Source organism: Hypanus sabinus, chromosome 4, assembly GCF_030144855.1.
Source record: "Hypanus sabinus isolate sHypSab1 chromosome 4, sHypSab1.hap1, whole genome shotgun sequence".
NCBI lineage: Eukaryota > Metazoa > Chordata > Chondrichthyes > Myliobatiformes > Dasyatidae > Hypanus > Hypanus sabinus.
Window position 1 is genome coordinate 103,364,043 of NC_082709.1, and position 15,621 is coordinate 103,379,663.

A 15,621-nucleotide genomic window follows, 5' to 3' on the forward strand; every position below is an offset into this window, starting at 1 on the left:
AATGACATAGAAGAAGGTCATTCATCCACTTAGTCCATACCAGATTCTGGCATAGCAGAGCAACTTCACTGTCCCGGTTCTCCCTTGCCCCATTCCTCTGGAGTCCTGTGAACTATTCTCTTCTACATATCCACTAATGCATTTTGATAATTTTAGATCTTTAGATCTTTATCTTTAGATCTTATAGATCTTATCTATACCAGGAACAATTACAGTAGCCAATTAAACTGTGTCTTTAGGGTGAGGGAGGGAACACACTCTATAATAGAGGGGTCATGCAAACTCCACATGGTCAGAATTGGACCTGGGGCACTAAGCAGAGAAGCAGTAGCACTAATTGAAAAGTAGCACAAAACACCTGTACGTTCTAGGGACAGTACCAACTGGCCATATATACTGCAGTTTACATATAGAGTTAGTAGTAGAAGTCTTCATATACTAGAGTTACCCACTATACAGCCTGTCAAGACACATATGTATTAGAATTAGCACCAAACTATGTTCATGCATATGCAATTTTGCATTGCAATTTATACCAAGCACTAAATACCCTCCTTCCACCAGATTAGCAGAGTTGTCTGTGTAAAATTAGTTAATACTAAACAATCTACATTTAGCTAGAGTTTGCAGTTTTAAAAAAACTTGCTTATAAAGTTAGCTCTCAATGTCTTACACGTAATTAGAGTTAGGTCTCAATTTAATGCATATATTTAGAAATTGCAGTAAGCGATCTGATTTAGATTTAGCATCACATGACATTTGTATAATTAAATTGTCACCACATGATCTATATAAAAAGAAACAACATTACCTACAGGGACCACTTGGCCCCTCACCCCATTCTATCTTGCCTGATCTGCTCCCACTCAGATATCAGTTTTTGCTCTACCTCCCTTGGTACTTTTACGAAAATCTATCATTGTCACTTTTAAAAATTCTAATTTATCCAACACCCACAACCGCTAAAGCAAAACAGTTGTTGATTTTCCCTGTAAAGGCAGCAGGGAAGTGTTTCTGATTTCATAGGTGACACAGAGTTGTACATAGAAACTAGTTTTTCAGCCCACTATGTCTAAGCTGACTATTGCCCCACTGCACTTATTAGCTTCCATGTCTCTGAAAACCCTGACATCCTTATGGATCTGATAGTGAGCAAGAGACTACCCAGACCTAACATTAAAGTATGTCTTACAATGTGTCCTTTGACACCAATTCACCCCACAGCTAACAAAGCAAAATTAGGTGAGTGTCAAACACTCAGAATGAACTTAGCTAACATGCTTTCAGACACAACCAAGAGCAACACTCACACACCGCCCAGATGTCACACAGTGCAACCATCTCTCCAGCTGCCTCATTTATGTCTTTTTCCTTAGCATATCCTGAGCACACTCACACACAAAAGCAAGCAGCTGCACACACAAATCAAAGGAGACAATAGCATCTCTCTTATGTCCAGAATGACCCAAAATGCTGTCTGTCCGTTTCCCTCCATAGATGCTATCTGACCTGTCAGGTTTGTCCAGCATCTCATCAAGACAAGAGATTCTTCAGATGCTGGGAATCTAGAGCAACACACACAAAATGCTGGAAGAACTCAGCAAGTCAGGCAGCATCGATGGTGAGGAAGACAGTCGACATTTTGGGTCACGACCTTTCATTAGGACTGAAAAAGAAGCCAGAATAGGAAGGTGGGGGAGGGAAAGGAGTACAAGCTGGCAGGTGATATGTGAGACTAGGTGTGTGGGAAGGTGGATGGGTGGGATGAAGAAAGAAGCCAGGAGGTGATGGGTGGAAAAGATGAAGGGATAAAGAAGTACAAATCTGACAAGAAAGCACAGAGGACCATGACAGAAAGGGAAGGAGGAAGGGCACCAAAGGAAGGTGAAGGGCAGGTGAGGAGAAGCGGAGTGAAAGGGAAGCCAGAATGGGGAATGGGAAAAGAGAAAAGAGAGAGAGGGAGAAATGATCAGAAGTTAGAGAAACCAATGTTCACGCCATCAAGTTGGAGGCTACACAGTTGGAATATGAGGTGTTGCTCCTCCAGCCTCAATGGTTTCGTCATGGCCAAAGAGAAGACAATGGATTGAAATGTTGGAATGCCAATGGAAAGTAGAATTAAAATGTGTGACCACAGGGAAATAATGCCTTTTGTGGCAGACAGAATGAAAGTGCTTAACAAAGTGGTCCCTCAATCTATGTTGGGTCTCACTGATGTAGAGGAGGCTGCACTGGGAGCACCAGATAGTCAATGACCCTGAGAAGCTCACAAGTGAAATGTCACCTCACCTATTAGGAGTCCTGAATGATGGTGAGGGAGTATCTGTAGGAGAAAGTAGAGTACTTGTCTCGCTTGCAGGGATAAGTTCCAGGAGGGACTAGTGGACAAGGAAGTCACATAGAGGATGATCTCTGTGGAAAGCAGAGAGTTGGGGGGAGGGAGAGAAGGGAGAGATGTGATTAGTGGTAGCATCTTGTTGGAGGTGGCAGAAGTTACGGAGAATGATGTGCTGGATGTGGAGACTCATGGGGTGGTAGACAAACCATCTTGTGTGTTGCTCCAGATTCCAGCACCTGCAGTCTCTTGTGTCTCCATATCTCAAATATTTGCTGCTACCTTATCCCTTAGAGAAATGAACAGTCAGTCTACTTCGTCTGAATGTATTTGGCCAGTCTGTCCAAGAACACATTGCCCTCTGCCTGACTATGTCCTTCACCTTGCTTTATCATTCCATTTCTCAGGAGACAGTCTCAGTCCAGAAGCCACTTACGTTGCAAGAGTATCACTCTGCTCAGGAAAGGCAGAGTTGGGAAGTACACAGCATTAACTTAAGTACTGAAACAAAAAAGGTAGATGAGCTAGATTAAGGACAGAAGTTTCTTAGTGGTGGGGGGATACCTGCCACTAGTAGAGAAATACAGCACAGAAACAGGTTTTTCAGCAATGACCATCAAATGTCTATTAATCCTATACACCTCATTTGTTCTCTCCACATTCCCATCAACTCCTCCCAGATTTATTTATGATACTACTGACAATTTGCTGGGGTTAATTTTTATTAATTAACATTTAGAGATACAGCACAGTAACAGGCCTTTCTGGCCCAATGAAACTCACCACCCAGTTACACCCGTGTGACCAACTAATGTTCTTTGGAGTGTGGGAGGAAAGCAGAGCACCCAAAGGAAACCCACATGGCCCCATGGGGAGAATGTACAAACTCCTTACAGACAGTGGCGGGAATTGAACCCATGTCGCTAGCACAGTAATAGTGTAATAACTCTATTGCCCTCGCAGTGCTGATATACAGTGAGTTAAACACCTTCACAAAAATCATCTGAGATGGAGGCTTCCTTCAGGATTAAAAAGTGAGATCTTAGTTGTGAAACTTCAGAAAGTTAAGTAAAATACATATTAAATTAAATACAGAATTGTCATATGCCTAACTACACTAATACTAAAGATTATTTTCACAATCGGTGTTAACCAAGGTAATGCATACATGCAACACTCCATGATTATGCCATGTAAACTCATGGCATAATGATATCTTAATTACGATAAGTGATAAACATTATGCCTTCTTTAAAATATATTTACTATATGTTTACCAATATCAACAAAACTTAATCCACAGATATTGCTGTTTCAAGGTAAAATAAAGAGTGACTGGAGATGGATGTGCTTCAAGTCGAATTCCAGATTAACCCATGTAAGAAATGATATAAAAATTAGCTTACATATAAAGTGAACAATGCCTTGAGAGGCCACAATGTTGAACTATCAACCCACATTTCTTTGGAAGGAAACCAGAGCACCCAGCGAAGAGATGAGAAATAATTTCTATAGCTATTCTCACAGACCGAGTGAGCGATTGTCTTGATCACGAGACCTTGTTGGATATTTGTATGTAGAATATTGCAAGTCCAGTTTGCTGGTTCATTAACAAGATCGACCACGAGGGACTGTGTTGTCTTGGATGTGGTAAGGTCTAGGCCCTCGCCACAGGGTCACCTGTTGTCATCCCCCAGGGATGGAGATGCCAGAGGTGGTGAGGGAGAGAGTAGTACCCCCAGTGGGTGCACTGGGATCCATACAGGTTGGTGGCCCGGCTCCTCCGTAGATGCTGCTCTCCAGTATTTGCTCAATGCTGCCCTCCATTGTTCACTCAGTGGAAGAACAAGATGGACCAGAATGACTAACCATCAATCTACAGTCCTGCTTCTCAGGAATTTGGGCTTTAATTTTTTTCCATTATGACTACGTTTTTCTGAAATCATAACCATATGTGCTATTTGTGCCATGTGCAGTGTGTTGTTGGTAATGTGTTTTGCACTTTGACCTCAGAAGAAATCTCTTTCATTTGGCTATATTCATGTATGGTTGAATGATAATTATACCTGAACTTGAACTTGATTGAACCCTGATCTCTGAGACAATATTGCCTGGGCTCGAGCAGCTGCGTCAATGGAGTTAGGCCAGAAGCCCAGGGAATTTAATGCCCCAGGTCCGCAGATGGCGCAACTGTGCACTAGAACCAGGGCCAATTATGGTACTGCAGTAGGAGGGTCCACATGGCAGGGCTGATGAAGGTGCATGTCGAAATGTTTGGCATATTGTTCAAGTGTCTGAATGGAATAAATGCCAAGAAGAATGGGGGAGTTTATCTCATGTATCTCACAGTTCATTGCCACCATCCCCATTTAGAGGCAGATGGGTTTGATTAACCCATAGGATGATCCTGACAGAACAGTTCTAGTTTCTATACAGACTCTGCGGAGGCCACTTGCGGGCAGCCACAAGGAGTGCAGGTTGCTATTCTTCATGAACAGGGAGTGAACAACCAGGAGCATACTGCAGCCAATTCATCTGTGCCAGTTCTGATTGCAGTTGTACAATCTGCTTCACACTAGCCTCACAAAACACTGAAGTATCATCTTGACTGAGGATGTTAACATTTCGCCTCTCTCCAAGTCCTCCAACCATTTCCTCACCATTGCCCCCCATGCTGAGTAATAACAAGCACCAGCTCCAGAACTGCTCACAGACGTTTGTCCACACTCAGTCAAACAGATAAGAAGCAACCTGGCTGCAGGTACAGTCAGGGCACTGTATTGAAAAAAAGCTTAATTGGAAGGCACTTAAATAGTGCAAATCATTGCATAATTAGTTGATATTAATACATCAATAGGTTTCTTTTGTCATTATTATTTCAACATTGCTAATTTTAAAATGGAATTTAAATCATTTTGGCAATAGGATTTTAGTGCATAGGGTTTGTAGAGGCTTCTGAAAGAATGGATCAAAGCCTACTTATATAAGAAATAGGCAAAAACCATATAGCCATCATCCAGTCCTCCATTCAATGAAACTGTTGCTAATCTTATCTTGACCTCAGCCCCCTTTGCTGCTTATCCTTCATTCTCATTTCCCCATTGCCCCCCCTTTCCACTTAACAAAATTTTGTCTATCTCCATCACAAATAATCCAGCCTCCATTGATACTTTTAATGACTTCCACTTGAAGACAGATACAAAATATCTGTCCAAAGTCTCCAACGTTTTCTTAACTCCCATGATTAATTCCCCAATCTCAACCTTAGCTACTCTGGTCCTTTTTATATATTCATAGAAACTATTAACTGATTATGGAATTCTTTCATGATATGAACTCCCATCTCAGAGGGTCCTTTACTATGTATTATTACTTAATACTGTTATGATCCCAGCCCCCTCCTTTGTGAGAATCGCAAAAGCATCCGTTGGGGGGGGGGGGGGGTCAGTAGACCCAGGAAGAGAGAGAGAGAGAGAAATGTGCCGAATTGCACGTTCCACCCGGGATGCAAAATAAGACAACAGTGACTATTGTCTCATGGAGACCACGTGAAAAGCCCTCGAGCAAGGTGGGCTGATTGAGAGAGAGATTGCATCATCCCAACCTGATTGACACCTGCGACCTCGTGAGGAAGTATAAAGGAGGGTCTCAGGAGGACAGCCCCTTCAGACGCACCAAGAAGACACGAGAGTGATCCCGCAGTAGCGGGAAGCCATTTTGAAGGAAGCCACGTGCTTTAGATTCCGGGATTGGAATTTATGGCAGGAATCACGGAAAACCACTTTTAACTAACATCAGGGAGAGGGAACCTATGCTCCCCCAATTTCACGGAAGCTTCATAAAGACCCGGCAAGTTTTTTTCTCTTCTCCCCCAATCTCTCTCTCTCGGTCGCCCCACGTGAAACCTAGCGATTTGAAGCCTGCAGACTTCTGAGTGACTTTTATATTTCCAACGGACAAATCTATTAACCCCTAGACAACCGTAGAGCTCACTTCTTAATGATGATTATTACTATACCCGCGCTTTAGATTGAGTATTGACGACGTGCATTATCTGAATGTTTGTATTAACCTTACCTCTGTGCCCCTTTATAAATAAAAATGTTTGAAAATAGTGACATCAAACTTCAACGGACCTCTCTATCTTTGCTGGTAAGTTATCCAGTTACGGGATATGTAACAATACTATCTCATTACACTTAATCAGATCTCAAATAGCCTGTCCTCTAATTGGTTCCACAATATATAGTTCTAAGAAGCTACTTTGAATACACACTATGAGTTGCATATCTTTTAAGCTACTCTTACAAATCTCATTGTCCAAATTATGCGATGATTCAGGTAATTTCCTAATTCCTTCTTAATTAATTGCCTGCCATACACTGTAACCATTATCTGGAGCTTAGAGACTACTATCAGTGGTAACTAGTTGTAGCATTATAGAGCAATATAACATGATGCAGGTCCTTCCACTCAAGCAGTTCATACCGACCTTGTTGCCCATCCAGATAATCCCAATTTCCTGCATTCTTTACTGTCATGTTTTGTAACTTCAAAACAAAACTAATTTCAAGGAAAAGATGGAGAGTCCAAAATTTGAGTCTAACTTTGTGTTTACTTTAAGTGAGGCAAGCACGTATCACGAGGTAGCTTCATGACATATGTAAATCACTTACTTTTACATATAACAAAAAGGAATGCTTAATGAGACAATATATTTACAATATTCCTCAAATATTACTGAACTACAACTACTCTATAGACATCCACACCATTGTAAATTTTAAGTTGTCTCATTCAGGTCTAAAGATTTAATCACTGTAGAGGATTTCTAACTCTTGTGGGATAATGTCTTTCCTAACAAGGGAAGTTACTCTGCTTGGCAGGTGAGACTTGTGTATGTGAAATAATCTCAAAGTTCTGAGGCCTCCTCTGTGGTGGTTGTTGGAGTTGACTGGGGCTGCAGGAAGTGGTTCTGACAGCTCTGGGATCAGGTTTGATCTTTGCTTCTCTCACAGTCCCGGCTTCTTTCTCTCTCTCTTTATTCCATGTTCCTTCTCTTTCACACTTTTCTCTTTCCTTTCCTTTTTCTTCTTTCTAGGATGTGCATCTTGACCTTGAGAAGGTGGATTTAGTTCATTTGATTATCCACTTATTAATCCTATTGCTCCCTTTATGATCTGCTCTCTCCTCTAGGTTTCCTCATCCACTGTATCATCTGCCAAATCCTCTGATTTGTATCTCCATTGACTCCTTTCTTTTTGGCCATCCATTCATCCAGCTGGGCTTTGGTCTTTGCATCTACTTTTACAAGCAGCTTTTTGTCTCCCACTTGGAGTTCTTGCAATAACCTTAATGTACACAGAGTAGATTCTGGTTCTTTATACTCACAAATGTCGAATGCTTGCAACTTTCCTTGATCTCTCTTCCAGTTTAAAACCAATCCACATTTCACAAGTAACTGTCGGATTAATGTATCAGAAACTTTCTGAGATATGTTGCCTACAACAACTGTTGGTAGTCAGACCACAGCTTCTGTCACTTTCGCAATTCCTCTGAGCAGCAGGGTATTTCCTTGGTTCAATATGCTTTCCAAGCAGAGGCACCATCATCTGCTTGCCCTCTGTTGGGCAACAGTTCATGGTATAAAACATGGAGACAGTTGAGGCATCATACAGTACCTTTCTTAATTTACTTTCAGTTGACTCTATTGTAGGGGATGTGGCATGCAATAGAGGATGGATCTCCAATCAAGTTGTAGTTATCTCAGCCAATTACATCCCCAGAATACTGGCCTTTTTGTTTTTACCACATACAGGCCAAATATAGCTTGTTGATTGTTGTATTTCACTATTATTGAATGCCATTCCCATTGGAATTATCATTTCTCCAGTATAAGTTCTTAGTTGGATATTTGTACTTTAGTATCTTGGAAATGCAGTTCAACTTCCTTTGTGGAATGACCGAAACAGCTGAGCCAGTGTCCAATTTCATTTAAGTTAATTTGCCATTCTCATCTCGTTATCTATATTGCTTGTCTATTGTTAGTTTTCATATCATAAATCTTAAGGCTACCCAGTCCTGCATCGCTCTTATCATGATCAGATTTTTCATCAACAATATGAAGATTAGTGCTCTTTTTGAAACTGCAACCTGGCTTTTTATCATTTTCTCTTCCTTGTACAATCTATTTACTTTTGTCTGCCAGACACACTGTTTGTCTGTGTCCTATTTCGTCACAGTTTCTACAAGTTTCACCTTTGTACCTGCATTGGTCCTGCCACAATGGTAACACAATTTGTTCAGCCAGGCCAGTTTCAGTTTGGACATTGTAATTTTGTTTATGCTCACTTTCATTCCTAACTGCAACTTAATTGCATCTCTGTCTGCTGTTTCCATTGATACAGCTATTTCAACTGCCTCTTTAAATGTAAGTTGTGCTTCAGTTAGGAGCCATTTTTGAATGCTTTTTTATAATCCACAATCCAAATGATTTCTCAATGCACCAATAACCTATCACTGAACTGACAATGCTCAATCTTTTCAATTCAGCCACATACATTGAAATAGACTTCCCTTCCTTTTGATTCCACTTATGAAACCTAAAGTATTCTGCAATCAACAATGGCTTCAGTTCTAAATGTTCCTGCATTCATTTCCTATCAGCAAAGTTCATTTCAGCTAGATTAGTTGAAGCCATTAAGCTTCAAAGCAAACTGTATATCTTTAAATACAATGCACTCAGCAAAACTGGCACTTGTTTCTCATTGGCTATTCCATTTGCTTTAAAATACTGCTCAATCCGTTCAGTATACATATTCCAGTTTTCTTTAGTGTAATCAAATGTGTCAATCTTTCTGATGTAACCAGCTATTCCTACTCTTTTTTAATGATTATTATCAATGATAGTCACTGTTTATGAACTCGTGAATTCTTCTGTATTCTGCCCTTTTTTTAAATTCAACTGTCTTTCTTTTTTCAAAGAAGACATGCTGTTTCAAAGAATTTTTAAATTTGACCATTTCTCGCAGCACCTTTAAAAAATTGGAACATCTAGCTGGGCTTCAACAAGTAGGTAGCCACCTCAGGTTTGTTTTAAAAACACCTCTTCGCCACTGTTTTGCTTTGTAATTCCAAAACATAAAACTAATTTAAAGGAACAGATAGCCCAAAATGTGAGTCTAACTTTGAACTTTAACTTTGTATTTACTTTAAGTGAGGTGCACACGTTCCACATGGTAGCATAATGATGTATGCAATTCACTTATTTTTGCATAAAACCTGCAATGCATTATGTAAACAAAAATGCTCAAATATATTTATATTACTAAAATATTATATGCACATTTAAATATTTCCAGTTTCTACCAAAACTAATTCTATATTGTGATTTTTATAAATGAATGTCTTTTCTGACTTCCTTTCTGATTTCATCCTTTATTATCAGAGATACCCACTTTCTACCTTTTCTTCTAAATTTTCAAGTACAACAGTCCCTGTCAATGTAAGCATTGTCATCCATTGAATTACTTGAGCATGCATGCTTGCTTAAGTATGGCATTGATTCCAAGAGTAACAATACACAGATCATATGCTGGAAATTCAGAGCAACATACTCAAAATGCTGGAGGATCTCAACAAGTCAGGCAGCATCTGTGGAAATGAATAAACAGTCGACATTTTGGGATGAAACTCTTCATCAGTTAGAAAATCATATTTATAAATTACTGAGGCAATGCATTATCATGTGACTATTCCATCCAAAGAACATACTCTTAGAATCAAGATTGTCTAATCATATTTCCAGTTCACAAGTGTAATGAAATAATTGTTACTCCAGATCTGATATGGCACCAAAAAAACACAGTAAGATAAAGAACACAATAAATACGAAAACATAAGACAGCTTATATACATAGATTGATTGCATGGCCATAAAGTGATACATACACAGTAGTATCCATACATAAGCTGTCTCTGACATGAAATGATAAATTAGTGGGAGCTGTGGAGAGCTGGGCGAATGGGCGGAGGTATTGATCAGCCTTACCGATCAGGGAAAGAAACTGTTTTTGAGTCTGAGTCTAGTGGTCCTGGCATAGATGATATATAATCTCCTCTCTGATAGGTCCATGAGCAGGTTGGGAGGGATCCTTTATGATGTTACTGGTATACATGTCCTTGATTGTGGTAGTTTTGTGCTGATGACGTGTGGAACAGTTTTGACTACCTGTTGCAGAGCCTTGCTGTCTGCTGCAGTGATGTTTCCGTACTATGCTGTGATGCATAGAATGCATCTGTAGAATGATGTGCTTAGTTCAGCTCTCTTCAGAAAGTATGGTATTGGTGAGCTCTCCTGATGGTGTATGATGTATTCGAGAACCATGAGAGGTTGTGCGAGATGTGCACACTGGAATTGAAATAGCTTCCGATGTTAAGAGGGTTGAGAGTAGTACAAGTTCTCCTTAGATTGATAACCATCTCCTCTATCTTGTTGACATTGAGGAAGAGCTAATTTGCCTGGCACTCTTCCATCTCCTCTCTGTAGTCCATCTCATCGTTGTTGGTGATGAGCCCCACCACTGTCGTGTCATCAGCCAACTTAATGATGTGATTACTTGGGTGCTTGGTCGTGTTGTCATGTGTGATGAGAATGTACAGCAATGGGCTCAGCACATAGTCCTGAGGGCACCTCTGTTGAAGATGAATGGGAGGGAGATACAGTTGTGCATCTTGACTATCCGGTCTGTTAGTTAGGAAGTCTAACACCCAGGTGCACAGTAGTGTGTTTAGACCAAGGAGTAGGAGTTTGTTCACCAGTGTCTGACGATAATGGTGTTGAATGCCAAACTGAAATCCTGAACCAGCAATAGAGTCCTTGTTTTCTAGGTGTGTCAGGGCCAGATGCAAGACAGATGCTATGGAGTCTGTCATAGAGCAGTTCTGTCAGTAAGCATATTGGTGAGTGTCCAGTGTGGCAGGAATGGAGATTTTGATAAGTACCATCATCAATCATTCAAAGCACTTCATGATGATGGGCAGTAGTCATTTAGTTCTGAGGTGCAGTGATGGTGGCTGATTTGAAGCATATGGGGACAGCAGCCTGGATGACTGAATTGTTGAAGATGCCTGTGACAACACCAATGAGCTGGTGTGCACACCGCACATTCCTGAGTATTCAGCCTTTGTGATGTAGAGGAAATTCACCAGAGTTTTTACCTGACTGAGGTACACAAAATTATGAGGGGCAGAGAGGGATAAACAGACCATTAGCAGAGGCATCGAGAGGTAACAGAGTAAGGTAAATAGTAGGAGATTCAAGGGTATTATTTTGTTCCCAGAGAATGATTGAAATCTGAAAACCACCACCTGATGGGCTGGTGGAGACAACCAGCACTTAAAAAGAATTTAAATGAGTATAGCATACAAGACCAAGTACTGGGAAATGGAAATAGTATAGAAAATGATTTGATGACCAGAACGATAGATTGAAGGGTCTGCTGTAAGTCTTAATGGTATTTCATGGCCCTCGCCTTGACACATGCTTTTACTGACAGTCAGATCTGCACAAGTATACATTAACATCAGGAGATGAACGGGAGACTGATTTATCCTGAAGGCCAAACCTCAGTCTTCCACTAAAGACTTTTTTTGTATGGCTGACCTTGTTTGTTCACAGTGAATGAGAGAAAGGCATTGTTGCAAGGCAGGAATCATTTGAAAAGAATAGGTCTCGTTGGGAATGAGTTTTACTTCAGCCAATAAAAGAAAGGTGTAACCAGAGCAGCCATTGTTGGAGTGAACCAATGTTAGAGTGGGAGATTTCGGCTCAAAAGCTAGAGCAAGCACAGGCAGAGCTTCTAAATATTTTTTTCCCTCTTTCTATGTCTATTAGTGCATAGCTAGTGAGCTGAGAATGGGCCCAGAGTTTATGTTCTACGTATGAGATATGGGAACTTAGAGACCTCCAGTCTCCCTGATAACTATATCTGCATGAAGTGCACCAAGCTTCAGCTTCTTAGACAGTCACAGTGTAAAGGAAATAGAGCTGCAGCTCGATGACTTTAGGTCATACGGAAAAATAAAGAGGTGATAGATAGGACTACAAGGAGGTAATCACCCCTTAGTTGCAAGAGGTAGGTACCTGGGTAACTGTCAGGAGAGGGAAAGGGAATACACATTCAGTGCAGAGTACCCCTGTGGCCATTTTCAGTAATTCCATTTTCAGTATTTTCATTCTCAGTGATTCCATTCTCAGTATTTCATTTTGGATACTGTTGGGGGGGGGCAGCTTACGGGGGGGGGGGGGGGGAGAGCCACAGCAACCAAGTCTCTGGCACTGAATCTAGCTCTGTAGATCAGAAGGGAAGGGAAGAAGAAGAGTGCAGTATTGATACCGCAGCAGACAGAAGATTCTGTGAACGTGAAAGAGAAATCCTGGTGGTATGTTGCCTCACAGGTGCCAGGGTTAGGGATGTCTCAGAATGGGTCCACAGCATTCTAAAGGGGGAGAGTGAACAGCCTGAAGTCATGGTACATATTGGTATCAGCGACAAAGTTAGGAAATGGAAGGAGGTCCTGAAGAGATAATATAGGGAGTTAGGTAGAAAGCTGAAAAGCACAAACTCCTGGGTAGTAATCTCTGGATTGCTGCTGAGCCACATGCCAGTGAGGGTAAAAATAGAATGATATGTCAGATGAATGCATGGCTGAGGAGTTGGTGCAGGGGGCAGGGCTTTAGATTTCTGGATCATCAAGATCTCCTTTGAGGAAGGTATGACCTGCACAAAAGGGACAGGGTACACCTGAACTCAAGGGGACCAATATCCTTGTAGGCAGGTTTGCTAGAGCCATTGTGGAGGATTTAAACTAATTTGGCAAGGGGACAGAACCAGAATGATAGGGCTGAAGATGGTATATAAGTAGATGCAGTGTGTAGTGACACTGAGGAAGAACAGACAGATGATAGGGCAAAATTGCAGTCCGTGGAATAAGTTAAAGTGTAACAGGGGCCAAAATCAAAAAAGATGATGAATACGGAACTAAAGGTGTTATATTTGAAAGCACACAGTATACACAATAAGGTAGATGATCTTATAGTGCAGTTAGAGTTTGGCATGTATGATGTTGAGGACATCACAGAGTCATGGCTGAAAGAAGATCACAGTTGGGAGATAAACATTCAAGGACACTCATTGTTTCAGGACAGATAGGTAAGCAGAGTGACAGGGTGGCTCTGTTAGTAAAAAAAAAATTTAAATCAAATCCTTAGAAAGAAGTGACATGGGACCAGAAGATGTAGAGTCCTTGTGGGCAGTTAAGAAACTGCAAGGGTAAAAATACCCCTGATGGGAATTGTATACAAGCTCCCAAACAGTAGTCAGGATGTGGGCTACAGGTTAGAATGAGAGATAAAAAAGGCATGTAAAAATCTCCAATAGTCATGAGGGATTTCAATATACAGGTAGATTAGGAAAATCAGGTTAGTGCTAGAATGCCTACAAGATGACTTTGTAGAGCACCTTGTGGTTGAGCCCACTAGGGAAAAGGCAATACTGGATTGAGTGTTGTGTAATGAATCAGATTTTATTAGGAAGTTCAAGGTAAAGGAATCCTTAGAAGGCAGTGATCATAATGTAGTCTGAGAGGGAGAAGATACAGTCAGATATATCAGTATTACAGTGGAGTAAAGGGAATTACAGAGGCATGAGAAAGGAGCTGGCCAAAGCTGATTGGAAGGGTGCACAATAGCAATGGCTGAAATAGGCTGCCCTCCTTGTTTTCCTGCCTTGAAACATTTACAATGTACTAGTGCACTTCATGAAAATGTTACCAAATTCAGTACAAGCAAAAATCCACTGCAAAATTAAGTGTGTTCGGAGTCCTGCTGTCCACAATACCACATTGCTGATGGTCACCTGATTTTGCACCGTGGACTTGAACACTGTCTGAACGGCAAATTCAATTTTCATGAAGAGCACAACTGAAATTGCACCAGTCCCCGAGGTAAAATTCCTGTGGACTCAATATCTCCTCAATTAGCACGTCTGTATTGTCACCATTGCCTTTCTCAGATTGTTGAACTTTAATTATAACACTTCTGTTTAATTACAACATCTACACTTTCACTGGATTGCAGTGAATGATAATGTCTTTGTGTGCTAAAAACCCTGATGAACAGTTACAGATGGAGCAATGTTTGTGATGCCTGGGCACGAGGACGACTTTAATAAAGCAAGAGAGTTGTTGTGAATCTTCCATTACCTGTTTTTCATAGCCAAGGAAAGCTTATTCTGTCTTTGAATGGTTAGCCTTATGAAAGCTTGTCAAAGGTTTCTATGTATTCAGGGTGAGGTTTTCAGAAGTATTTTTTGATTATGCCTACAAGAGGTGAAGTGCAGACTGGGAGTCAGGCAGAAATCTCTCTCTCCCCAAGGTATTTTGGCATTTCAGAGCAGGCATCTCTTCATTGCTGTCTGCTACAAGTCTCCTTCAGCACCTCAGACTTTCACTCTTAATCCTGCTGGATTACAGTCTCCACTGAGCTTTCACGACAATTGTCGAAACCCCACTCAACTCCCTTACTGGGTCTCAGACTGAAACCAAAGGAGGGCATTGACCCCAATTATCCATCAAGATCTAGACTTCAGTGTGATGGCTGAAACACAAACTATCCCTTAGTTTTGACTATGAAATATTTATTTCTTTCATGACAAGTTATACATTAAGGAGTGAAGACCCTTAGAATTCATGAAGAGATCTGGTTCAGAAAGAGAGTCTAAAGTGCAACGGTAGTGCAATCTACTGCTCCCTGAACCTTAGGTAAGCATGCAGGCTTTGCTCAACATAACTGGATCTACCTAAGGAAAAGTTATTAAATAGATATCATTAGAGGCCTATCTCATGCTGAACTGTCAACTACCTGCTTTAATAAGGCACAGAATAGCTGGAATGATTTGGAAACTAGGAAAGTTAGGGTAACAGTGGACTTAACATCTACAAAAGCATGGATATAGGCAAAGCCCTGCCCACAGAAGATCACAAATTTCTGTCACTGTGACTTAAGAAAATCTTGGTTCTTTGTAAAGCTAGAATTGGGAGTGTAGCTTCTTAAATATTCCAGCATTAGGGTATGTACTCCTTAACACTTCTTCTGCTTCTCCGTCAGAGGCCCTGAGCCTGTCTACCCTGACTTCCCCCTCCTGTTGTTTATTTCAGCTCACATGCATGCCCATATAAACAACCATAGCACGAAGACAATGTACAGGAACATATGGTGGTGGTGT

At 40.9% G+C, this 15,621-nt stretch overlaps 1 protein-coding gene across 2 annotated transcripts in view; it reads right to left on the reverse strand.

Moving 5' to 3' along the window:
* ptchd1 (patched domain containing 1) overlaps positions 1–15,621 on the reverse strand; it is a 70,044-nt gene that overhangs the window by 35,546 nt on the left and 18,877 nt on the right. The window contains exon 1 of one of the 2 annotated variants that reach the window (XM_059967794.1): positions 10,386–12,637. The exons of the other annotated variant lie outside the window; for it this stretch is intronic. The gene's annotated coding sequence lies outside the window, so the exon portion shown is untranslated. Of the gene's footprint in view, positions 1–10,385; positions 12,638–15,621 lie in introns of those variants that run through there. 2 annotated transcript variants of the gene reach the window in all.